This window comes from Apis mellifera, linkage group LG2 (genome assembly GCF_003254395.2).
Source record: "Apis mellifera strain DH4 linkage group LG2, Amel_HAv3.1, whole genome shotgun sequence".
NCBI lineage: Eukaryota > Metazoa > Arthropoda > Insecta > Hymenoptera > Apidae > Apis > Apis mellifera.
The window spans coordinates 8,859,012-8,885,777 of record NC_037639.1 but is presented as its reverse complement, the minus strand read 5'-3'; positions in this window follow the sequence as shown (position 1 = coordinate 8,885,777).

Here is a 26,766-nt window from a genome sequence, read left to right as displayed (position 1 = left end):
CTCGTCTATTCGCGCTAGACCGACGAAATAAGGTTTTAAGAACGTTCGCGTATGCGCACGTGCATTCATTCGGAGAGGAGGGGAGGACGGCTGGATCCGAATATACATTTATATATACCCCCGCCGTTTTATTTATGGAGCTCATAGTAATTGTAAAATAAACTCTCTTTGCAGGCCAACCCAGGTTGGGGTTTCTCGATCTTCGTAAGATAAACGATCTATATAATCTCGAAGAATCGATTTTCTTCATCGTTTTCCTTCGTTGGTTTAGATTCTTTTTAAACGAACGACGATTAGAGAAATTGACAACGAATATTTGTCGCGAAGAAGGGGAATCGGAAATATGGATCGAAGACGTTGGAGTTAGTATTTGACGCGTTACACGAGTCTATGATATTATGTAAAGTTTCAGGCGTCGTCTGAATGAAGGATGCGACGATACGTCGTACATTCCAAACGTACAATACCGCAAGATTTACGAGTAATGTAATTCTGGTGTCTGTGTCACGATTTAACGAGATAGTGGCTCGTTGAAATGTAAATTACGGCGGATCGAGATTGAGATCTCGCATCGAAATATAGAAAACTGTATTTACACGAGGCAGACGATATTGTCTGGCGTCCATCTGGAATGGGATCATCGCTTCGTCGAAACTTAAGTGTCTTAAGATTCGGATCGCGTCGTAGATTCACGTTTGAAAATTTCTACGTGTTAAATTCGATATGATGTGACAACGATATCGACGCGTGAACTACGTGGCCTTCCTTCTCCCGTATTATAAAACACGTTTCAAACTTTGAATCGCGACACAAACTTGGCTACAATCGTTGAATGGCGAAAGATGGAAGACTCTCGAGGATCGCATCATTATCGGCCTCCTATTCAATATTTGCGTCAATTTCCAACCTCTCGCAATTTAATTCTTCATTCTTACGTCTTTACTAGACGCCTGTTCGCAATTTACTTCCTCCTTTCGTTTGAGTTGGCCGCGCGAACTTTGGAAGTTTTCCATCCATAGCAGGAAACGCCCAGGAACGAACGAACACTGTGTTTACACTCGTTTTGCGCGTGACGGATAACGATACTGTTACCGTTGTGTCGGGGAAATGGCATTTCTTATCTCAATGGTTCGACGTGTACCAAGGGGCCAAACGAGAGCTTCCTGACTAGAAGACGCGCGCCAACCACCTTTTCACCATCGCTTTCGCCATCCCCTTTCCCAGCAATCGCTCCCTCACAACAATGGCGTTTCGAGTCACGCCGTTCCAAGAAATTCATCGAACAAAAAAAAAGTACTCGAAGATAAGCAAGAGCGAGGAGGGTTTCGTTAATTAGAGCGCGGTTAACAACGCTTTATCCGGCCTCGTTTCGGTTTCAGGTCACCGACACCATCCAATTTTTCACCCTCTCGGATCGTTTCATCCTCGCCTCGTTTTATTTCCGATACGATCGGGAGACGTGGCTCGAATTACATATCCGTGCAATTATAATAGAATCGAGAGTTTCGAAATTGGACGCGATGCCTCGTTTCGAAGGCATCCGTATCTCGACGCGAAAATTCTCGATAGAGGGGTGCGAGGAGATTTCGAAGGATCGAAATTATTTCGAGGATCGCCAAATCGATGACTCGCGGGATAATATTCAATCGACATTCGCGTCAATCACGTGAATTAAATCTTTCATATTTTTTTTCCCGCGAGGAGGAGACGGCTTGAAAATTTTGAACCCGGGATTTTATTTTATTTTATCGGAAGAGGGTGGGATAGGGTTAAATTTTAAGTTTGCGTTTAATACAAACGGCGAGAAAGGGATATTTTATCCATGTTCGTGTTACTTTCTACGAGTTTCTACGAGTTCGTTAAGCTGCCAAACCGAGAATTGCATTTGGCAACGGCACGTAGAAAGAGGAGGAAATTTGAGAAAAATTATACGTTTATTCCCATCGAATAAACTATAAATACACGAAGTTTAATTTTATCGTTTCGAAACGATAAATTCGACGAGAGCGTTTAAAGGAGAATTACCACACACCGTAAAAAATGTAACGATGATTAGACGGGGAAAGGTACGGTCATAATTCAAACTGGCACCCCGAGAACTGAACATAAGGAAACATATTTGCGCCTTGTCGCGGTTTGGAATCGTGCCTGGGCGCAAACAGAAGGAACATATATCACGGGAAAAATGCGGGCACGACAGTGGCGCGTCGTTGAATATAACAACGATAACGCTTCGAATAATGATGAATGCCCGCGCGGAAAGTATGCCAGGAAGAAGATCGATGCGATAATATTGCCGACCTTTCCTCCATGATTAATAGATGTATCCATGAATCGTCTTATCGGCTTCGAGAAATATAATTAAACAGCCATTAGGAATCGAACGATACATCGTTTCTTTTCCCCCCTCCTTTCAACTGAGAATTGACTAAACGTGTTCGTAACGCGTGCTCGTAAAAACTCGTGACTAAATTGCCAGAATGGATGGAAACGAATGAATCACGAAGCCTCGAGGGGAAGAAAAAGAGAAAAATCGCGAAAGAGGAAGCGCGTGAAAGAGGCGGAGAAAAAGGAAGAAGAAGAGGGAGGGAGGAAGGAAGGAAGGATTCGCGTGTGCGCATGGAAATGAAAAAGAATTGCTAAAGTCTGGTGCGTGTTTAGCGACCGCAAGCCGGTTCTCCCGGTAACGCGTTTCATGTCGTCGCGAGAAAACGCCTAAAATATGCGAGCGGACGAGGCTTGGGGACCCGACCACGTCCAGCAATTAATTTGCGAGTGTAATTCATAAATAGGTTGGCGAGATGACGAAAAAAAAAAAAGAAAAAAGAAAAAAAGGAAGCTATCGTAGCTTCGCCTCGCCTTTTATTCGCTGGTCTTTGCGGTTTTTATGGGACGGAAGGAAGAGAGGAGGCGATGGAAGGGTTGAACCAAGCCTTCGTCGGGGTGAGAATTGACCGTCGTGTTTCTTTCGCGTCTCGAGAACCCGTTTACAAGTAGTTGTTGTTGTGCTCCGAGAAAAACTTTTGCGGCTTGTAAAACTTTGCTCGCCCAAGACTGGGACATACAAATATTTTTCGTATTTATATCGATTTTTACGCGTGTTCTCCGTTTTCCTGTAAAGTTTTCCCTTCGGGAAAGTGTTGTCGAGGAGAGTATCGCCTTGTTGTTTCGACGATATGCGTGGCAAGCCAAACGGGGAAAGAAGAACAACAAGGAGAGAGACAAGTTGTGGCGTGGAAAATTGTTTTCTCTGGGATAGAAAACAGATAAATTCGCAATCAGCGAAGGGAGGGAAGAAGAGGGGGATAAATCGCAAGGGGAGCAAGTTAATACCTTTACAATCCGCTTGAGAATTTTTGTCCCGGGCAATTTATTAACGAAATTAGGGAAATTAGCGGCTACCGCAATGCTCCTTTCACGGCCAGACTTATATTTCATCCCCCGTTTGTTGTTACCCTCCCGCTATGCTTCTCCATTTTCCTTTCCTTTTCTTTAATTTTAATTTCCACGTGTGCCAACGCCACCACGGATTACAAGCTGAATCCCATACAAATTTATAGGGGGAGGACGTTTGTTTTCGAACCTACGCGACTCTGCTTCCCTTCCAAATTATTAAATTTCGCGATTCCTTTGCCGATTGTTCTCCACGAATTTTGTCTCTCTCTTTCTCTCTCGTATTCGAATACATTTTCCGACGAATTTTTTAACATAAAATCTAAACGTAACGGAATACACGGTTAAAAAGGATCTCGTATCTTTGTAACCGTTGTTTACGCGCACGGAAACAAACGAAACGGATAACGCTGTTCCGTGCGCGATCCGGTTACGAGATTGTATCAAACTAGATGTCGTATATTTTCTCGCAATAAATGTTTCAAACGTTCGTTGAAAAGCAGGGAGAGAGGGAGAGTTTGCCCCGGGTTCGTTTGACAATTAGGACGATTACATAAGCCGCTTCTTAACAGACGCATTTGTATAAACTGCTCGCTAGACGAGATCTTTTGTTGAGGATCCCCTTGTCATTATGTTAATACGATTTCCCTCTCTCGGATCTCTCCCTTCTTCTTCTTTTCCGAGTCCTGTTGCTCAGTTTTCGTTTCATTCGTCGTGCCCTTACCTCGTCATAAAACACCGAACAAAGCCCTGGAACTGACAAACTTCCCGAACGAAACGACAATCCTCCACTACTACTATTACAACCATTACTACTATTACCATATTATTCGATTAATAGACGGCGAAGGATTTATTCGCGTGACTCGCGTAATCGAATAGCTACCCAATTAAATCGCTATTTGTAAGTTCTCGCCACTTTTCCACGCTCGAGCGGACACGGCTAGATAGATTTTATTCACGCCAGTAGTAGTTTTCAGAGAGTGGAGCTGGGATCCATTGCAAGACACGCGCCGCGTAATAATAATCCAGCTTGCTCGGCGGGGCAAACACTCGGCCGGTAGTAGTCAAAGATTAATCCTTTGGATCCCGACACGGGGTGTTGGTAAGGCAAATAACTGGATGGGGAGGAGGGATGCCGATGCTGTGTATCGAGAAGAGGCCGAAATAACGACCGAGCCACCGATCGTTTTCGACCGTGGCCTCGCGTCGCGGGCAAATATTTGCGCGATTATATTTCGAGGTCGAGCCGGATGCAGATGAAGAAGCGGCGCGTGTTCCAAATATGTCAAATCCGGTGGGCAACACGGTGGAAAAATTCCGATCACGCCCGGTTGAAAGTCGGCGGGGGGGGGAGAGAGGGAACGGAACGGAACGCGCTCGGGCCAGAATCCGGGCGCATGATTTAATAATTTTCATTCAGCCGCGGTGTTCGATGGCTGGATTAAATATCGCCGCTCGCCCTCTCCCCCTCCACCCCGTTACACTCCAGATCGTGGGATTATTTCGCGTGGAAAGAGCGGCGGGGGAGGGGGGGATCTGCTGCCCTGTTTGAAATTCGTACCGGCGATATTTCAACTCCGGTTTTGCGTACAATTTATCTCTAACGAGTGGTATTATTCTATTCCGCGATCCCGATCGATATCGCGCTCCTTGAAATTTGTAATTAACCCGCGTCAAATCCATCCAACGGATGGACGAATTTTTATCACGATTTCTAATTTCGGTGAAACAACTATTCTTCCTGTTTTTCCTTTTTCCTTGCTTCATCCTTTCCGTAACGTAAAATTTCATTTGTATCAGTTTTTTCAAACTTTAATAAAAACTTCTAATAATTCCATCGAAAAATCCATCGGGTGAATCTTGTTTTTTTTAAAAAGGAAAAAACTTTAATATCCATTAGCATCGCGTTATTTTCATCAGCGTTATAATAATAAGCGAATGCAAATGATGGGGAGATGAACGATGAATATATTCTACTTTTAATCGGGTATTTGTCATTTTTTCGCGCGAAAAAAAAAAGAATTATGATCTCGATGACACGCGAAATCAGCTCGCCATGTTTCGTCCGCACGGTAATCCATAGACTTAGCCGCGTGTCACGCGTCGCACCATCAAACGAATCGATTACAAAGCTGGTATTGGAGATCATTTTTTTCACGCGTGTGCACAATTGTTCGTTTAACCGATTCCTCTCAGTATTTTTCCGATCCCCAAAATTTATCCGTTCTCTCTTCTGTCCATTCTTTCCCTTCAACGCGGAATGGTTCCATCTTGTTGGTCGGTCGGTCCAGGCATCGGGAAAGAGCGTGTGTAAATAAATAAACGCGCGTGAGAAACCGCAACAGTGGCGGATACACGATGGAAAACGAGAAAACGATACTGATGGAAATCGTGGTCCAGGTAAAGGAGCTGGCGGACCGTGAACTCTGTCGAAACCGGCACCGCGCCTTTGTTTCCACGGAAATATAGCGCTGCTTGGGAGGAGTGGGTCCATCGTGTGTGGTTCAGAGACACCATCCTGTCACGAGTGACGGCCAAATCAAAGAGATTTCACGAGTTTGGCGGGGAAAGCTCGAGGGGAATCCGTTCCAGCGGAAAACTCTGTCGATTCGTTTTTTGTGAAAGGACCGAGGCCGGCCGGCTTTTCCCCAAACGATTTTATCACACCACGGGATGGGTGCGAATCGAACTTTAATTGCTTCAAGTTTCGCGATCGTTTAACGCCTGCGTTTTTCTTCTTTTTTTTTTTTTTTTTTCTCTCCTGATCGATTGGAACGTGCGGATTAAGTGAATGGTAAGGATTAGGAAACGGGGGGAAAAGCGCGTCGAAGCGCGGCGCGGCGATCGAGCGAGGTGAAAAATTGTATGATCGCGTTTGAATATTCATCGCGAATTGCGAATTTTCTCTCGTTTTAATTTTATATCTCGATGGAAATTATTAACGCTAACGAAAAAAATGTCAGATATGCGGAAAACATTTAAAAATTTGCGATTGAACGATATGTTTTTTTTTCTCTCTTTTTCTCTTTGAGAGAAAGAATGATTCGTTCGAGTATGTTTAATCCAACGGGACGATGAGGTGAATCTACGCGCCGCAAGGATTTCCTATTTTATGACGGATAATATATGACGCGTGTACGTTTATTTTCTTTCGATGAAAATGTAAAAAAAAAAAAAAAAAAAAAAAAAAAGAATTTTCACGTGTATCTCTCGCCGTTTTCAACGACCGTTTCCCCCTAATTATCAAAAAATCGATACACGCTCGTGTGGATACTCTTTATTTTTCTACCGCCACGTTGAATAATTTAATAAAAATTACGTTTCGTATCACGTCGCGCTACAGCATATCATATTCTTTGGCTAATATACATAGCGTGGCGGTTTACATGTCGGCTTTGAAAAAGCTTTCAGACAAACGTTTCGTTGTTTCGTTGACGCGTTTCGTTCCCTTCCCTACTTTATTCATCCCTTCTCGAGTGAATTCGCCAAGCGAAAAGCATACGCGGCGGGCTGACAGAGGCCGGCCACAGTCGAAATGGAAATAAAAGTGGAGAAGGGAGGCGCGTCAGCATTGTAGCTGACTCGGTCCAGTCATTGACAAACGGACCACACCGCCGCCACGTTGCATTCTCGCGTTTCACCATATGAGAAACATGGTAACCACCTTTTGCCGGCCTCATGTTATTTCAATATACGCGTCGCATCATGGTAATGGAAAAATTTCGGTCGTAAGGACGATGCAGCTGACACACGGTATAGTTTCGATCTTTTATTTTCTTTTTGATATACGTTTCCTTTTTTTTTTTCTTTGATAAAAATTTCGAGAAAAAACAACCGTTTTGAAACAACTATTGGATATATTATATTCTAAGATATTGTAACGATTTTTTTCGTTTGTGGAAATGACAGAAGTTTTCGAGTGGGGCAGTGTAAAATGGACAGATTGCTTTCAGCTCAGTTTGAAAGAACGGCACACGATGAATGTTCATCGTTGCTGACTCAAGGAAAGGGAAAAAACATGGCCGAAAAATCTTCCTTTCGCCACCCGGAAATCGTTTGCATTAATTTGAATAGAAATTGCGCCGATGTCTGCCCGTTTCCGCTCCCGCTTCCTTTCTCCTTTCTTTTCTACTTTTTAAACAAATCACCGCTTCTCGCCGTTATCCCATCCTAACCCTCGATAATAACCTCCTCTCTGTTTTTCAGTCTAAAAATCAACTCCTCAAACCTACTCTTAACCTACCCATTCTTAAGACATCATTATATCATTACATCGACAGAATTTCTCTTTTCAATCATTTTTCAACTATCATAACACTCAATTAAGAATCAAAGTTACAAACCATTAACATTCTTCTCCCTTATCCTCTTCTCCCTTACATCTTCAAAATTTTCAAAATGACCCCTACTTCGCAAACGGCGCAACCAATCTAAAAAAGAAAACCAAAAAATGAATAAATAAAATAACAAGAACGGAAGAAACGTATCACCGCGGTCACAGCGGGGAAACGTAGGCAAAAAGAATAACGTGGCAGCGGCCAGTCCCGGCCAGAAGTTCATCTGTATTCAAAAGGGTATAATTTTTCGTTGCATCCGAGCGGGCGAAATGAGCCGGGCCATTAATTAAGGAGGGAGGGCCGTCTCAGCCTGCAAGACGAGGGAGGGAGAGAGAGCCACGTTATTGAGGGAGGGGAGGGTGTATCGGTCGCAAATGGGAGCGAGCGTCGTCGGTGGCAGCGGCATATTCCGCTAAATCAAAACCAGCCTCCCCCGTATATATTCCTCGTACGGGAAGGAAGGGAGCAAGAAGGGAGCAGGGGTGGTGGTGGTGGTTGGCACGTTGGCTCGACGTGAGCGCGGCAGGGGGAGGCGATGATTTAGCCGTAGGGGTGGCCTACGTGGACAGGTGACCCGCAAGTTCCACGCAGACTGTCCTGCGTCCGTCAACCGGGCTTGATTTAGGGTGGGCGAGCCGGTCCAGGTAGCGGAGAGTGAGTGCAACGGATCCGTCCTGCATATCTTTTAACCAGCGATAGCCGAGTGACGAGTGGGCCGACGAGTTGACGAAACATCAAATCATTTCTGCAAGGGTTCGATGATTATCGCGCTTGACATTGGGAACTGGCTCTGTTTGACGAGCCGAGGGTAGTTTCGATCGACCGATGGGGTTGTAATGCGCCCTGGCAATGTGGGATTATCGTTTGAATGGGTGGAATTCGGGAGGGGAAAGTGAGAGGAAGTTGTAGATTTTCAAGTTTCAAATTTTCACAATTTCGAAGAATAAGAATTCGTTACGAAACAACGTTGCGATTTGGTCGAAGATAAGATGAAATTTAAAAAGAGCGTTTTTAGAAAGAAAGGGATTAGAATTCTAATTAAGCGTCTTGATTGGAAAGAGTCCGAGTAGTCGAACGATTGGGGCTTTTTTTTTCCAACAATTATAGGGAATATTAATATTATTATGTAATATTCTTGGAACTTTGGAGGTAAAATTAACTTGTAAAACTTGTCGTGGAAAAATGTCGAGCCGAAATTTAGTTATTAACTTGTAAGCAAATTAAGTTTACATTAGATGCGAAAGATCTATGTCAAATTGATTCTGAGGAGAGGGAGTTTAATGGGAGAATAATTTAAGCGGATAAAGGAGGGTTCGTCAACGGTGAATTCTTGATAAATTAGAGGCTGTAGGAATTTTCTAATCTCGGCAAGCGAAAAACGAAGTTGGCGCGATGGCTGTTCCGGTTTATCGAATAATTATCGTGTCCGTGATAGCGGGCCTCTCTCTCTCTCTCTCTCTCTCTTGTTTTCGAAAATTTGATTAAATTCCGTTCGCCCGACCAGCCGCGGGGGGAAATCGTTTCTTGCGAAGGGAAGCATCGTGTTTGCATAAAATATTCTTCCCAGGGGAAAAAGGGGAAGCGAGCGAGACGTGGGATCCACCTCCGGCCTGATTCGGCCACGGAACCGTGATTCACGGTTTTGCGTTCCGACAAGATGTTCTTGCCGCGTCTTTCGCAACCGATCCAAAATTCCAGAAAAACTCGGCAATTCAAATTAATTCTCTCTCCCCCCATCATTTCGTCGTCCGTCGAAATCCATCTATCATTCTTTTCCTTCTTTTCAAATCTTTCTTCAATTTTCCTTTCGAATCGCCAATTTTTCTCCTCGATGAGAAAAATAAATAATTGAAATAAAACAAAACTCCTCCTCTCTGGAAAAGAACACGGAAAATTCGAGCCCAAGAACGATTCCCGCGAACAAGAGACTCGATGTTAATTACCTGCTCGTCGATGAGAGAGGCTCGCCGTAAGCTTCGCCGAAGGAAATAAAGTGGAGACTGTGTAAAACCGTCGCCGGAATTCGCGCGTTGCAAGCATACCAGCTATGTGGATATTAATTCTGATCGCCCGTTGCAAGTTTCTCGGCGAGGTGAGACTCGGCGTGGAGAAAGGCGGCGCAGATGGGAACCGAGCGAGGGGGAGGAAGACAGAGGAAAAGGGAGATGGCGAGGAAGAGAGCGAGAGAGAGAGAGAGAAGGGGTCGTGGAAAAGGGAGAGACGAGTGCATCGTAGCAGGCATTAATGAGCGCTCTAATTAAAACACCGGCTAATGAGAATATATTAGAATGATGTTGCCTGTTCTGCACGCACGCGGGCTCGATGGACTGGCGTTGCACCCTCACGGTCCCGCGCGTGTATCACCTACCACGGCTAGGCTGGATCGATAGACGGGGGGCACGGTCTCGATGGCGGAAATCATTCGCCGCGAACGGCGTAATGATCTTTATCGTGTCACCGGTGGTGGCGTATAACGAGGAACACTTGGTTGCCGCGGTGGCGCGACGCGATCAAATGAGAAAACCCGACGCGGAGTGTTAAGTGGAGCGGATTTTGAATGGAACGAGTCGGCCAGATATAATCGTGCAAGTAAACAGAGTGGAGCTAGTGACAGGGGCGGGGAGGTTGGATGACGGTGCGTCGGCGTAAGTAGGTTTGCTGGATTTTTACCTTTGTCGAGAGAAAAGGCGAGGTCCAAAGGGTGTTGTGATCTCGTATCGTTCCATCGATCGACCGTTTCTCGAGTTGCATGGTTACGAGATTTCTTTCGAGGTTTGGCACTCGATCTCGAGGATCTGTGTGGACTGGATTTTGAATAAAGATGATAACCGCGAGAGTAACTAGAGAAGCGTGTTATTTCAATTTTATTTGCTCGCCACGCGGTACACCGGTTCTTTGTCATTCTCTTTGCGATTCTCTTGTCGATTAGTTGATTTGTCGCAACCCGGTCCAATTACCGCCAATAGTATGGGAGGCATCGCTCGCCTGCATAAACTATAATCTAATATTCGCGTGACCGCGGATCAAGATAATTAGAACACAGTGTAATCGGGGCGCGTGTTCCGGATGGTAAAGTACGCTCGGTACGTGGCGATCATTTTAATGATTTAGGAAGTGGCAGTTAACGACGATTGCCCGGTGTGTTTGCGATAGGGAGGCACGGCCATGCGTGAAAATACTGGGCGTAAATTACGCCCGGTAACGAGGTCGAGCATTAGGTAACGAGAGAAAATAATAAATCAATCTTATCACGCCTTACTTTTTTTCCGCCTTATTTTTCACACGTGTCGTTCGTCGTTCGCTTCGTATCATAAAAAAAAAAAAAATAAAAATAAAAATAAAAAATAAGAAAAAGAATTACAAATTAATCCATTCGTTTTCTAAATAATTTCATCAATTTTCCAGGGGTAGGAGGGGGAGGAATCTTTTCATAATGAAGTCATGGTGAACACGAAGCGCGATCTCAGCGCGCTTTTGCACAAAATACCGGACGATCCAGCGTCCCCGCTGTTCACCATCCCCGTCAATTCTGCCGCGTTTCACCATCGCCATCGCTACGACTCGTAAACAATACAAAGTGCTCGCGGCAAACAAATGTAGCGCCACATTTTACGGTCGACGCTGTTCGTTTTATTGCCATACGGAAAGTCGCTTTATCGAACGAATATTGTTTTTCCCTCCTCCGCTTTCCCCCGCCCGAGCCCGAGTTTTACCGTCGAGTTTTTACCTCCGGGTTGAGACGCGGAGGAATTGCCATCGGGGAGGAAGGAATCGTCACGATCACCCGCAGTCGAGCCTCGACCATCCGTATCATCCCATGCGTGTCCGTCATGCACGATGCAATTCCATTTATCGCCGCGATCTCGAAATCCTCGTCTCGAATCGCTCCTTTCGGTTCGCGCCAGCCGCGATCCCCTTTACAATCTCATTCACCATCTTTCCCTTCGTACGTATATCGTTCAATGGAATGTAAAAGAAAAAAAAGAAAAGAAAAAAAAAAGTAAAGGTTGTTTTACGAGGCGGACATTGGGTTGGCTGCATTCAAAGTTGATGAGGATGATCGTCAAACCCTATCGTCCCAACGTCCTCGAAACATAATCGTAAATTTTCCCCAATTACCTACTCTCCACGATCGAATCGATTCTTCCTTCGTCGGTTTATTCCGTCCATCTTCCCCTTCGTTATTGGCGTTGGCCAGCTCCATTTATCCCCTTGGCAAACTTGGTCATTCAGGGATGGATCTCTCTCTAAGTAGAAAAGGAATTTAGCGAATGGAAGAGACGGAGAGAGAGTCTTACTATCTATCGGCCAGTAATCCCAATTACAAGAGACTTGCAACGAACCGAGTCAGAGATCACAGGTGGGGTCCAAGTTTCGGTCTCTTTGAAAGGATCGGCTGTGACTGCCCCTTCATTCCGGCCAGGACGTTTTCTTTCTTTGAACCTACTTTCCTGTCGGATGTATACGCTCTCCAAAGGAGCGGAGTCCCTCCCCTCTCTCCCTGTCGTTCGTCTCCAAAGTCGCATCGCCAGTTCCAACTGTTTGTCTCCCTTCTCAAGAGCCCGAACAAGGATGGCGGGGATTTAATTAACTGGATATCTGCTTTTCCTCGCTTCTAATCTAATCTAATCGAAGATATCTGGATCCTGATGGAACGTAATAACGCGAAGTTGTCCAATTTCCAATTCTTTCTGCCGAAGAAATAAGGGAATCGCGCTTAATTCCCACATCATTGCCCCAATGCTGTCAATCGAGCTTCCTCGTTTTTAATATTGAAAACGGTATTCGCGTTCCCAGCAAAATTTCGCCTATGCCGGCGACGTTCACGAAATATTAATAACCACCCCGTTATCCCGGGGGCCGCATCTCTCGAATTTAAATATACACAAGTCGGTGGAAAAATAAATTTTGCCCGATGGAGAAGAGGAGGAGGAGGAGGAGATGGTTCGCGGAGGAAGTTGCGATCAGTCGGTGGGAAAGTTGACGAGACGCTCGCCACCTCGTTTCCAGGTATCGATCAACCGGTCGTAAATTTTCAGTGCGCGCAAACGAAGGAATACGTAACTCTGTATCCGTCTCTCGCGAGGACGAAGTGGCAAGAAGTGCTCGTAAAAGAGAAGCGCGGACGTGTAGTACAAGGGGATAAAAAGCTCCCAATGATGCCATCCGCAACCCCCTTTACGGCTACGTGTTCTGCACGACTCTTCGTCTTCGTTTTCTTCGCCTTTTTTTCCTCCCCTCCCCTTTCCCTGTTCCCTGTCCCTTCTCCCTCTCTCTTCTATTCGCGAATTCATTGCGACCATTGTCATTGATTCCCTTGAAAATCTGATGAATCTTTCTAAAAGATTGGAGGAACAGAGTTTCTATTCTTTGGTTTTACGTGCGTTGCATCTCGAAGGAAAGAGAGAAGATGAAATAGAATTACGCGTGCGTGTATAATGTATTACTCTCCATAAGTCTCCATGAAGAGATGGTTGACCGTATATACGTTTCAAAGGGAAGTGAATTATTGCCCTATTGATAATCGCGTTCGATAAATTACGGAATCTTGCCTTGATCGGAATAGGTTAAGAAGCTTAAGAGCAGCGTAGGAGGTCGAATTAAGTATTCCTTCGACTTCGACGAATGTTTGATCACCTGATCGAAACGAATAGCGAGCTCCGTTGTACACCCGCGAATACTGTTCCTGTTTTCCCGTTTCAATTCTTATTCAAGAAGATCGGAATCGGTAGCATTGACGAGGCAGCAAAGTCTTTAATACGATTCCTCTCCCAAGTTTCTCCACGGGACGGGACTTCCGACAAGCTTCTTCCGCTAACTTGTTTCGCCAAACTCGCCCTCCTCCTCGTGCCCGCATTGTTTCCCGAGCTATGACCTCCGCGAAACTTTGATTCGCTCGCCGGCAATGCTCGGAACGACAAACCAATAGCCGTGCCGTGATCGATTCAATGGTTACATTGTGCTCCGACCTCTGTTTGGAGTTTGCTGGTCAATCATGCGGAACAACCGTCACTGTCTGATCCGTATCGGTGGATAAGAGGCCTTGTTTTCACGCGGGAAGCCTCTCAGACGCAAGGGTCAGGGACGATTCTCTTCGTTCTCTTCTTTCGAACGGTGGCGCCTCTAAAAAAAGGAAAGAAATTTGGAAGAGGGAGGGGAACGAGTTAACGAATTCAAAGAGCTTCGTGTGCCGAGTGTTTTTATCACGGACCCTCTGTTCGATGTGGAATGGCGAGAAAGAGAGAGAGGAAGGGAAAGGGAGAAGCACGCGAGGATCTGTGAACCGGAAGCACACCAATGCACCTTCCTACACCTTTCGCTTCCTCTTGTAGCCTCGTAGCAGGAAATTACCGGCGAGGTAACTTTTGATACGTTTCGAACGATGGCAAAGGGAGTTTGCTTGATCTCGACGCTTTTTCCCTCCCCTTTCTTTTTTTCTTTCTTTCTTTTCTATTTTTCTTTTTTTTTCGCCCGTGACCGAGTTTACACACCGCGTGGTTCGGTCGCGTTAATCGATTGACCCGGTTACGGAGCGAATGATAAACTCTGATCAGCGTGCGAAAATGCTTAATTTATCAACTTTGAGTTTCTTTTTAACACTCGTCTCTATGTTTCCTCCGATGCTTTTTGAAACTTTTTAACTTTTACTTTGATCGTAAATTAGGCGGAATTGTTTTTTTTCTTTCTCATTCCCTTTCTCTCCTTTGGAAGGGAAATTTCGTGGAATCGTAGATGATTAAAAGAATGGATAGTAGAGCCGTTTCGAAATCATCATCTTAGGCAGAAAATAACAGTACGCGAATCAGTTGACACGCTATATTAACTGTGACGCATCGACATGTCGATACTAATTATTTGCAGATAAAACTCATTACTCAGTTGTGATTAATGATGGATTAAGACCGCTACGATCTCGCCGATTCGATTGGCTGGATAAGTAAAAATGATCGAGGAGGATCGTTGCTTGTAATTCGACGAAAAATTATCGGTCAATGAGTTTGCTCAAACTTTGAAAGAAACTCTCGATGATTTTTCCCGTCTTTTTCTTAACGATCACGCGAAAGAGTATTTCAAGGTTCCTGGATTAAATATGCTCTCCTGTGTCGACAATACGTGACTACGTATTGCACGTTAGAATCGAACAACAATCGGTGATGTTGAAGTGAGAGACAAGAGTAATCCCTGAACAAACTGAGGCGATAATTTTAAATCAAACGCCGGGACCGTGAGAATAATTTATCGCCGGTTGCGGCGTACGCTAATCAGCCTCTGCCTTCTCTTGTTGTTAAAGCGTTTCGCGCGCCTCATGTAAATGAGAATCTGCACGTTTTTTTTTTTTCAAACGTTTTTGGCGCGAATTTCATTAACGCGACCTACATTTCCAAGCTTCGTAAAAATTATTCCCGCTCGTTTTAATAAACTAATTTCTACGGATCCACGTAGCGTAGCGGAATTTCTCAATTAGCAAAGAATATATCTTTGATAAACAAATTATCGAATGTTACGTAACTCGAAGATGATTCGATTTTAATTCTAGAAATCGGAGAAAGATATAAATGAAAAGGAAAAAAAAGAAGAAAATATGATCGCTTATTCGATGATTCGATTTTCGACTAAAAGACATACGGAGAATGACTCCAACAATTCTTCCTTCACGACGATCGAAAGGAATGTAGGATCGAGGCAGAAAGGGAAATTGGAGGGGGTTTGGAAAAATATTTCCACGGTAAACTTAATCGATCGGCGATAAATGGTACGCGATGGACGTTTTCGAGAGTAAGCGACCAAGTCCACCTGCACGGCTAGGAGAACTCCCATAATGCCGGCCGATAAATATTTACCTTGAGCTTTACGTCGCAAGTGCGTCTCTTGTCTCTCCGTCTCTGCGTTTACGTGTGTGTGTGTGTGTGTGTATTGTCGATTGTACAGGGATGCGCCAAGTCGGCCCTCCTCCCCGCTAAGAAAACCTCCTCCCGCCGTGCCGCGAGGATTGTTGAAAGGGTGGCGTGGAAAACCGGGAAAGTCTGTTCCGCGACGTGGTAATTGTTTTCGTAGCTAATTGTTTAAAAGCTTGGCAAACCCGCGAGGAATTACGCGGCGGCAACGACGGAGACAATCCCCGAGTCAATATTGAATTATGAATTTATTAGCTCCCTGTCTCCGGCCTTCTCTAGTCGATAGGGGATGAGAGAGGGATGGGTGGGTCGAAGGTCCTCCTTTTCACTCGAGCCAAAGCTCCACGAGACGAGAAGGGGATGGTGACGAGAGGGGGAAACGTGAAGGACTTCCTGCATTCTCCACGGGATCCTCATCGTGTGTAGACTGTAATTTTATCGAACCAACACTCGCTACGTTTTCGTCGATTGGTTAAATCGTCTCCTTTCTCTTTTTTTTCCTTTTTCTTCCCTTTCTTCGTCGCCACCTCGACCTGTCCCTCCCTCCCCTCCTTCCACTCTTTCCTTCTTTCCGGCGATAAACCCTCCAGTGCTTTCCTTCTTTAAGTTCAAAGCCCCCATATCGAGCGATCCTCTCTCGTATCCAACTTCACGGGAAGCACCTTTTTCTTCCCCCTCCCTTCCCTTTCCACCGTTGTTTTCCTCCGGTATGGGCGGCTCATTCGTTTGTCAGCATACATCGCCAGTAATCTCCGTCCGCGAAGGAATTCGAAATTTCGTTGATTACATGCTTCGTTTCTCCCTCTGGAGGGGGAGGAATGTTCCTCGTCGTTTGTCTTACGCGTAACGAAGATAAGACCTTATCTTTCGCCTATACCTTCCGTTCTATTGCTTCTCGATTTTATACAATCGAGCGAGATATCTCTTCCTTTTAGGTATCTAGAATTTCTCTTCCCTTTCTCTTTCCTTCCTCCTTTTCCTTCCTCCTCTTTTCTCTTCTTCCTTTAATCCGGTGGTAATATACGATGAAATTTCCTTTTGCAACGGTTAACGCTTCGAAATTCCGCCGTCTTCCATCACGGAAGAACGCGTGCAATTTTTCCGATCGGGGGAAAAACGAGGGGAAGACAGAGAACCGAAAGCATTGCTCGGGTCTCGAAAGGGGTGGGTGGAAACGTATCTCCATTTTTATTTGCATCGGACGATTTGCGATTCGATTTAAGCCCCCTCGAACGCTGCCACGGTCTTCGTACATCGCGATTCGCATTTATTCCCCGGCTGAATCGAATTATCGTCAAATTTGGGTCATCGCGTATGGAACATCGATCCAACGATCGCGCCGAATGTCTGGCCTTCGAGTGAAAAATCGTTCACCTTCGTCATTCTCCGGAGAGATTCTCTTCAGATGTAATCACCAATTGTAAAGATTTTTCTATCTTTCGCATTCGTTCGATGGAATTCAAGGCATTTCAAGATCGATTCGATCGAGATGTCCACGAGATGTCGATTAGGATACAACGGGTATCAAATTACCTATATAAACCGTCGTGCACGTGAAAGGGATACGTGTGAAAGGAGAAGATAGACAGGAGTGGAACGAACGATGAAGACAGGCCGTGACGAATGGATAGGATAGGAGGTCCGTTCCCGTGCCATTATGTAAATTTCATTAGAGCTTTTGTACGGGGACTGGCTCGACGCACGGTGTCGCCTTATTAGCTTCCTTAGACTTCTTCTTCTTCTTTTTCCTTTTTTTTTTCCCCCTCGATCAGTTTACCAATCATCCCCATCACCCTGGGATGTGGATGAGGATGTATCGCGGTGAAAGAAAAAGTGGATCGAGTTTTTCGGAGAAAGGAGGATTCGCGGATCAGCCGAAGAAGTTGCTTAACGAAGAGTGCCACGGTTTCTAGGAGCTAAGACCTCGTTTTAACGATCTCCTCCCCGAGATCGATTACAGGAGAGAAACATTTTTCCTTCGTTTTGCGGAAACCAACGCCCCTTAAGCGGAGCTTATGCAGGCTAAATTACGATCTTCGGGTTTCCACTTTATCCGTCAACTCTCTTTCTTTTTCTTCTCTCTTTTTCTTCGAAATTACACCATCGACCATACACCATCATCCATTTCGCCACTACTGTTCGCGAAATGGCCGTGTCCCGTGTTTACACGGGATGGGGACGATGTAATATTTAGAGGGGCGAAGAGGCGAGCGAAACGATAGGGCGGTTTATTTATTCCGAGATATTGAGTTTTTAACGAGATTCCCACGCGTCTGAAAACTTTGCCACGAAACGGCAGCGGGACGTACGCCCCGAGGCTCCGTGGATATCTTCGCGCCGGCCACTGAAACGCCAACTCGAGCCGCCATCGAGATTAGGTATACGACGGAAAGGAAAATCTAGGCGCGAGCTTTCCTTCTCTCCGTCCCCTCTCCCCGCGGGGGGGGCCTGCATAACGGTAAACCGAGCGGAATCTTTGTCCGCCGGGTCCCGTGGGACAAGACTCCGTGGTAAAGGCGCGGGGGAGAGGCCTTTCTGTTGACCCCGCAAATACCGATTCTCCCGCGGGATCAGCTTGTCAGGCTTATGGTTTTGCGGACGTATCGACTCGCCGAGATGTCTGCCGATAATAAATGCGTTACCCTGCCTCCCCTCTCTGCCCCGATATTTCCCTCGGCTCGATACTTTGTCATGTAGATTATTTTATACGAGATCCGTTCCAAAGTGGCGTCCACTTGTATCGAATCTATTCGCAGAGGAGAGTTGATGCTGAAATTTTCTTTCGATGCTGCTCCGCTCTTCGACGATGAGTTTCCATTCGTTTCGAAATTAAAATCATCGGGATGAGAAAGTGTATAATAATTTACACAGGGATGAAAGAAATCTATGGATGAAAAATAATTGTAATTACAATTTTCTAATATTTCTTAAAACGCTTATATATTTTTTGATCGACAATTTTGTCTGGCTATGATCTAATTGGTCTGAAACGAACGGAATCGTCCTAGCATTTTCTTACAACGTTTGTGAAAAAGAAAAAAGGAAGAAAAAAATGCAAACTGGGAAAATAGGAAAACGGGGAGGGACGCTCTCCCAAAGTGACGGTTAATATTTTCCCATTGGGCGAAAGTTTACCAACATCGTTAACGCTCGGATGCCAGCTGCAGGTATTCGCGATATTTCAAGGCGGAATCATACATTTTGCGCCACCGTGCGCCAAGTTCGGCGATGCCCTCGGTGGAATAAGGTCCACGACGACCAACGGCGCGTATGAATAAATTCATGGTGGAGGAGTTTGGCTGGCAGGCCGTGGTCGCTTGCAGGGCAACGGTCACGCGAGAACGTCTGACTAATCCAAAACAATGGAACCAGCGAATTAATCTTTCGCGTTCCCTGATCCACAATAAGCCAACGATAATTACGTATAACTTTGACTCGCGAAAAATCTGGTAAAAGTATCGCTTCTTCTGAAATAACGAAAATTCAGGAAAAAGAGAGTGAGAAAAAAAAGAAACGAATAATCTCGAATATTATTTGTGAATCCGTATTTAGAGAGAAAAATAATTAAACTGATTGCCTTCAATGAACGAATAACTCGAGTGTTGTTTCAGGTGTTGTTTCGAACCTCGCGTATTTAAAGAGAAAAATTGAACTGGTTGCCTTCTCCTTCCCCGGTGGAATTCTATTCTTCCGTCGAACGATGTAACTGGAAATTGTTTGGAATGTACTTGTTTATTTCGGTGTTGCAACGTTAGAGATTGTTTCGTTTTTCCTCGTTCTCGTACCTGTTTTTCAGACCTCCTGTTTACCACCGTGCGCGGAATTATTTTACGCGAAGCTTTTATAGACGTTGGTATCGGGTAAGAGGAGGAGAGAGAGAGAGAGTGAGAGAGAGAGAGAGAGACAGAGAGGGGAGGGGGTGTCTGTGGCTCTAATTGTTTCGAAACAGAGCACTCGAGAACGCGAGATACTCTTTAATTGCGTACGTCGAATCCCCGGGTAGCCATAGTGAATACCTATCCCTCTGTACTTAGGGAAGTCCGCCCTTGAAGCCCTTTTTAACACTTTTGCGATTTCCAACGTATTGAAACACGGAGTGGCGGGTCTGGTGATTATCGATAGACTTCCCTCTCATATTTTCCGTCCTCTATCATCGAAGACACTTTAATTATGCGCCGTGGCCCGCCCCTGCTGAAACCCCTGCTGAAAAGGGAACATTTTTCCTAGCTTTCATAATTTCGTTTACGTACCTCAAATATATATATATTTATTTTCAACAACTTTGTTGAACAATCGAATCTTCCGTCTTGTCTGAAAATCTCTCGTAATCTTGAAGAAATATAATTTCTTTCTCCGACAATTAAAAGATTACATCGAAGAAGAAATAATAATATCAGGGAAATTTTTCCAGGATTAAAAATTTTGAGAAAAATTTTGCCGACGAACGACCCGTTTCCTTTTTTCCCCGACGTGAAATTCATCCCACGTTCGATCGATTCTAAACCATCTATTTCTCGATTCGATTCTCTCGATAAAGTTGTTCGACTAGGAACACGTTTGCATGAGCCATACGTTCCACACAGCCGGTATATATACGAGCTCTCGTATATTATTTTGAGAAGGGGCGAAGAGAACGCCTTATAAACCGCACAACGGAATCGAAATAACTTCCTCCCCTCCCGAAGGAGTCACAGGGCAGGACGATAAGATGTAATAAAGTTTATACTGGAAGCTGCAATTTCGACGGAAGTAATACGGCTAAAAGCGCGCCGTATAGCACACCGTATCGCCTGTAACCCTGCACGAGGGAGCCCTGAAGATGAAAGAGGATCTTAACCATCGTCAACAACAAGCACGGGGCCGTATACACACGTGGAATTCTCGCGGATCGTACGTTCTGCCCTGCTGAACCGGGAGAACGTTCGCAATTTACCGCGAAACGGGATACAACGGATCGAGAACGATTACGTTTCCACGTAGGAGAGGAGAGGGGGAAGGGAGAAAAAAAAAAAAATTCGAAAATTCGGTTAGACGTCTCGTAAACTCGTGTTTGTATTGCCGCCGTAGCGTTTACTGCTGCAACCGAATTTGATATTTGCTATCCTATACGTTGGCGATTCAACGTGTTCGAGAAATTGATTTTATGGATCGTGTTTTCCTTTTTTCTTTTTTTTTAGATATCATATATTTCCGCGAATCGAGAGAAAAATAAAAATGTATACCTGAAACTTAAATAATTTATAATTTAAAGCGGTTGCGATAAGAATTAAGAATCCTTTTGATTTTTTTTAATTTACCATAGAATTAATAATTATGTTTCATTGAAATTTATATATTCCCCCTATTATAAATTTTACACGAGAAGGATTCTTATCTGAAAAAAAAAAAAAGAAATCGAATTAAAATCAATTCCTTCGACAAGTCGAAAAATTGACTCGATATCAATCTCTTGATCACCGAGTATGGAACTTGGTAGCTATCCGATCGGTCGAAATCGTGACCGAATTCCAACTTTCGCGGGATGCCGAGGAGAACGTGCAAGCTTATCGCTACGTTTAAATGCTCGTCGCGGTCTTTCCCCTCGCCTCGTCCACGTATTCCGAACGAAACTCGACGTGGACCATTCTTATCTCGGTCAGGAATCGTGTCATTTAGAACAGCTCCGCGTCGATCTGTGGGGAAACTAGGTAGATGATGGCCAAGCTTTGCGACTGACTTCCTGCTGATAGGGAGGAGAGAAACGACCTCCGTTTCCTCGCTCTTGATTAGAAGTTCGACCGATTCGTCTGGTGAAATCATCATCTCGTTCGGCAATCCAGGAGATTCGTTCGTTCTCACTTCTTCCCACTCTTTGCAAAATTTGTTTCGCCAAATATATATTTTTAAAATATATTTTTACGTTTCGAAGAAATGTTTTTCTTTTTTTTTCCTGCGAAAATATTTTATATTCAAGACGGTTTAGATCTAATGCCAGAGAAGGTACCGCGCCGCATTATAATTTCGCGTAATACCCTTTTGCGTGTACACGTGCGATCGGTTGGGATTGGTGGCGCGGCAATTGGAAGCGACGAGAATCGATCGTTGCCCCATTAAAATGAACGGGCACGCAAGAAACGTTAAATTCAATTTCCGTCGGAAAAAGTGGTATTTGCCGGGATCTGCAATCCAATACTCTTCGAATAAATAATATCGCACGCGTGTCTCGCCCGTTTCCGCGCTTTCACCTTCTCGAAATATCGTTATTTCGTTGATACGGGTTTCTTTGTGGCGATAATTACATTTCATTCGCGTCGAAGAAAAATTTGTCGAAGTCGGAAATCAGACGGTGAAAAAAGGGGGTGAAATTCTTGTAATTTTTATCTCGATCGATTTCCTCCTCCTTTTTTTTTTTTTTTTTTTTTGGTAAAATTCTTCTCACAGTTAATTTTTCTCTGGCACGGAATCGAATTAAGGTTGGCCCCGACTTTGCTCGCGTCCATCGTCCTGTACACCGGTCCTGTAAAAAAAAAAAAAAAACGAAATCGATTGAATTTCAAATCACGAGCCGGGCCCACGCTTGTATCCCGCTCGTTTGATCCGATATTAAAAAATATCCTCGGTTACTCGAATGTAGATCATCGTGCAATAATTGTTTCGGCCGCGTCCCGTGACGAAGCGAGCCGAAAAAAAATGATCGATCTGTCCTGCCTGACGAACTGTTATCGATTTGTACGCGTGTACAGCAACAGCGAAATTTTCATTAAATTTTTCCCTCGTAGATCCTCGGCCGAAAATTCCGTTTTTTCGAGAGTGAATCGTCCATCAGATTATGATATTGCCCGATAATGTTTCGACAACATTTGAAAGTATTCAAGTGATATTTCTGCAATGTTTCATCGCGTTATTCCATTATCGTATCTTTCTCTCGTTCGCGTACTACAAAATGGGACAATTACGAAAGAGTAGAATTGGAAAGGGGGGGAAAAAAAAAGGAAAAATATATACGTACTCGAGGATAAAAAAAAAAGAGAGAAGATATTTTAAACGAGCGCATAAATCGCATCAACGGTAATAAAAAAGAAGAAAATATCACGGTGGATAAATACGGTGGAGGGAGCGGCGATGTTACCGCGATAAAAATTGTTAAACGAAACAAATGGATACGTTTCACGGTTGGTCGTTAGCAAATTTCGCGGGATTGTTAAACGTTCGATCCGTGTACTTCGCGGATAATTGTTTTTTCTTTTTTTCTACGCGAAGAATTTAAAATGCAACAAATACGTTTCCCTTTCTTTTTCCCTGTTTCTATTACGGCCCTGTTTTTTTGTGAGAACGTTAATTGCTTATTTCTTACCAATACTTTATATTCATAGCGACTAAACCGAAGGTTTCTTCTAAAGCGCGGATTTTTGGCAAGCGGATTTCAATTGAGATCGAATGAAAATCTCACTAGGCTTGAACTTATTCGATTGGTATTCGTTTCTTCGAATTTCCCCTTCCTCTTAAAACTTGATCCCAAGAGTCGAAAATGGAAATTTGGGGGAGGGGGCGGGGAAGAGGACTGATAATAAAAATCAACTGAAATCGCACGAAATCCTTAGGAGACGGCCTCTTGATTCCTATCGGTATCCTCGTTCGTTCACCCTCGGTGAGAAGAAATTGGAGGACGGAGGGAGAAGAAGATTTCCTCCTCTCTCCTCGAGTAAACGTTCCAGGCTAATGCGGCAATGAATTCGTATTTGTCCAGGACGTTGATGTCTGGAAGTGAAACGGAAGAATAAAAAAGAGAGAGAAAGAGGGAGAGAAAAGAGAGTGGAGGAGGGAAAGGGGGCGGGTTGCCGGGGAAAATTCACGTGTAAACGAGGCGTGTATTGCTAACTCGCTTAATTTTATCCAGAGGAGAGCGAAAGCCCGTGGCTCGTCAACGAATGTTTCCAGACGCGAATACATACATATATGTATATATATATATATATATTTTTTTTTTCACGAAGAATTTTAATTTCGATTCAACCGCTTTTTAGTGAAATTTTCTAAAAATCGTCCCCAAGAATAACGAGAACACTGTGTTTACCTGAAATAATAACAACCTACTTTAATAAAATTTCATCAAATCTTATCAAATTTTAAATTATGTATTTTCTCGTGATATCAAAATTACATATACTCGTTTCTAGCTGAATCAATTGCCACGTATATTTTAAATACGCAGAGCGGGGAACAGCGTTGTCCTTTCTGTTCACCCTTCGTCACGCTCGAGGCATCCCGTGGCGTAGAAAACACTTATCACGACGTTTTTTCTTTCCGTCAAACCGGTTGCAAAATCGTTGGCGGGCCGACAACATGTTTGCAACATTGATACTCGTCGAAACGAGTATCCGGGATAAATTGCATTACAAATTCGTCATAAATTCTCTCCTCGATTCTTAAGTACATTCGAATAATCGAATTTCTTTTTTTTATCTTATGTTGCAGGTAAGTACCCGAAGTTATCTGGAATATCCTATCGGAAAGGAGACTACGAAAGGCTATCCACGTCTGGCGTCATACACGATTCTACTCACGGTAAAGATTTGATCCGTAATAATAGCATCGAACTTACTAGATTGTCAATCTTCTTTCATTCTCTCGTTAATGACAGACTCTCGTTAATCTTTTGCCGTCCAAACGAAATACAAAAACGAAGCGAACTGTTATCCCGATTAACTTATTAGAGGACAAAGTGGCGCCATATCTCGAAAGCAGCTCCGCGGGAGGAGATTTTTCTTTGAATTTCCCGCGTTTCGACCTGCTCACCGCAGGCCACCGGCAGACACATTAATTTCACCTTCTTCCTCGTTACCCCTCGTTCTGATCCACCGAGCTACCGAGCTCGAGTGCTCGGGGACCCGGCGAAATTTATACGGAAATAAAGCGTCGAATAAATTGCGCACTTAATTGTGATTCTAAAGCTCTGACCCTCCCCGCTACACCCACGCGTGATACATTTTTAATATAGGGAAGAGGGGGGGAGCATTAATCTTACATTAGCGCCGGTTACGCGTAAAAATGGAACGAACCGTCTCGGTGTTTCTTAGATCCAAAATTATGCGACACGTAACAACGATCCTTTGTCCCGAAGAATTATTTCACCCTCGTCTTATGGAAAAAGAGAATTGGAAATTCTGATTAGGATGGTAATAAAAACTCTCACGGAATGACATTTTTAATTTTCACTCCGAAGAGTGATCTTATTATATACAGTTTTCTCGTTTCGATTCGGTTCAGTAATATCGCGTATATCCCAAAGTGGATAAATTTGGATATTTGAAATCCAATAGTACGTGGAGCAATGATCAAAAGTAACACGTGTTTTCCAATTTGGTCACTACGTACTAAATTTTGCACACCTCCCTATAGTAGGAGGACAAATGCGACAGGAATGAACGGCTGGAAGAGACAGACTATTTGTCAAATAAACGATACATCAATATCGTTTCGTTGTTGCATCGATTCCAATCAAACTTATACGTGAATATTTCATATTGTATTTCCGTGTACACGATACACGGCCGTATAAAATCGACATTTTAATTTTTGCTAGAATTTAGAATCACTATCACTCCTCTGCCAGAATTAAACAGATTAACTTCGCGTCACGAATTTGCGTCAACTCGACTTGAACGGCGATTTCCTTTCGATTTTTCTTCTTTTTTTTTTTTCCCTCGAAAAATAACCGATCATACGACGATTTCGTACAGTCGAAACGGTAATCACGCACAGTTCTGACAGTGCGCGCTAATTACAATTGGGACGCGGAATTCGTCGGGCCACGCTTCGTCGAACTTTATTAAATGTCCACGCTTTTACCATTTTGCGAGGTCTGCGTTTTTTTCTTTTCTCTTTTCTCTCTCTTTTTTTTTTTTCAATTTGCCACCCACGCTCGAGATTTAATCACCGTTCCCCGGATCGGATGTGTACGCGTAAAATATCGAGCTTGGAGAATCGTGGCCCGCACACCGGCCGAGAAACTCCATTGTAAATTCTCCCGGTGTTCCTTGCTTTCTCTATAAATGCCCTCGTTAAGCCTCCTTTGTTTCCCCGCCGGACAATGAGAACGGTAATCCCGCTTTCTAATTAACTTTTTGGTGGCCGGTATTTATTGGACAATTTGCGAGAACGCACGAGCCAAGATCGCGGAAAGGTGATTTCCTGCGAGGCAAGAGATAAGAGCCCGTGTGTGGACAATTATTAACGAAGATACCGCGATATTCGTTTTCTTCGACGTTAATTGCGTTAATCACAAATAAATTCACGTCATCATTTGCATATTGGGGAATTTTTGCGAGTATCTTTCATTTATGGTTAATAAGATGTTCCAAGGTATCGAAGTACTAATTATTTGAAAAAAAAAATAATAATAATTCACAAACATTTATCATTATCTCTAAAGTTCAGCAGGAAGAAGAGAAATTCAATTTAATAAATCTCGCCAGAGAAAGAGAGAGATTAATGATTGATGCTCAATTTGTTACAGTTCGATACGTATTTTACAATGTTCACCCGTCAAGGGATTATAAATTTTTAATCCCCCTGATTTTAAAAACTCGAATAACGATAATCCAAACGATGTACAGAAGCTTCCTTCTCCCGACGTGTAAATGTACAATTGAAGGAGCAAGAAGGAATACATATATAAGCCTGCCGTCTAAGGAAGAAGCGTGGATAAATATGTATGCCGATTTTGGGGGAGGTAGAGATCGAACAAGAAGTAGAAAGTAAAAGCGACGGGCTGACAGTAGATAAAGGGCGGCCGAGAAGTAAGAATTCGATTATCTCGGTGGATGCTCGAACTTCTCTCGGATTTCCTGGCGCGGATAATGGAGCACTCTTTGAAGAAAGCTTTCGCGCGCGCGGATGAGATACCCCACTCTTGTTTTCCTCCTCCTCCTCCTCCTCCTCCACCATTTCCCTTTTCTCCTCGACGCGCACCGCTGCCTTTCCGCGTGTACTCGCCCGCCTCTCTCGGCCCGGGGAATTCAAAGCCTCGCTGGCAGCGAAGAGAAAGGGAGAGAAAGGGAGGAGAGGGATAATCAAGGACGGGGTTGGAAGTGAGCAGAGAAGAGATGGCAAAAGGGACCAACACAATACCGGGAATTTCGGCGGACCAAGCGATGTCG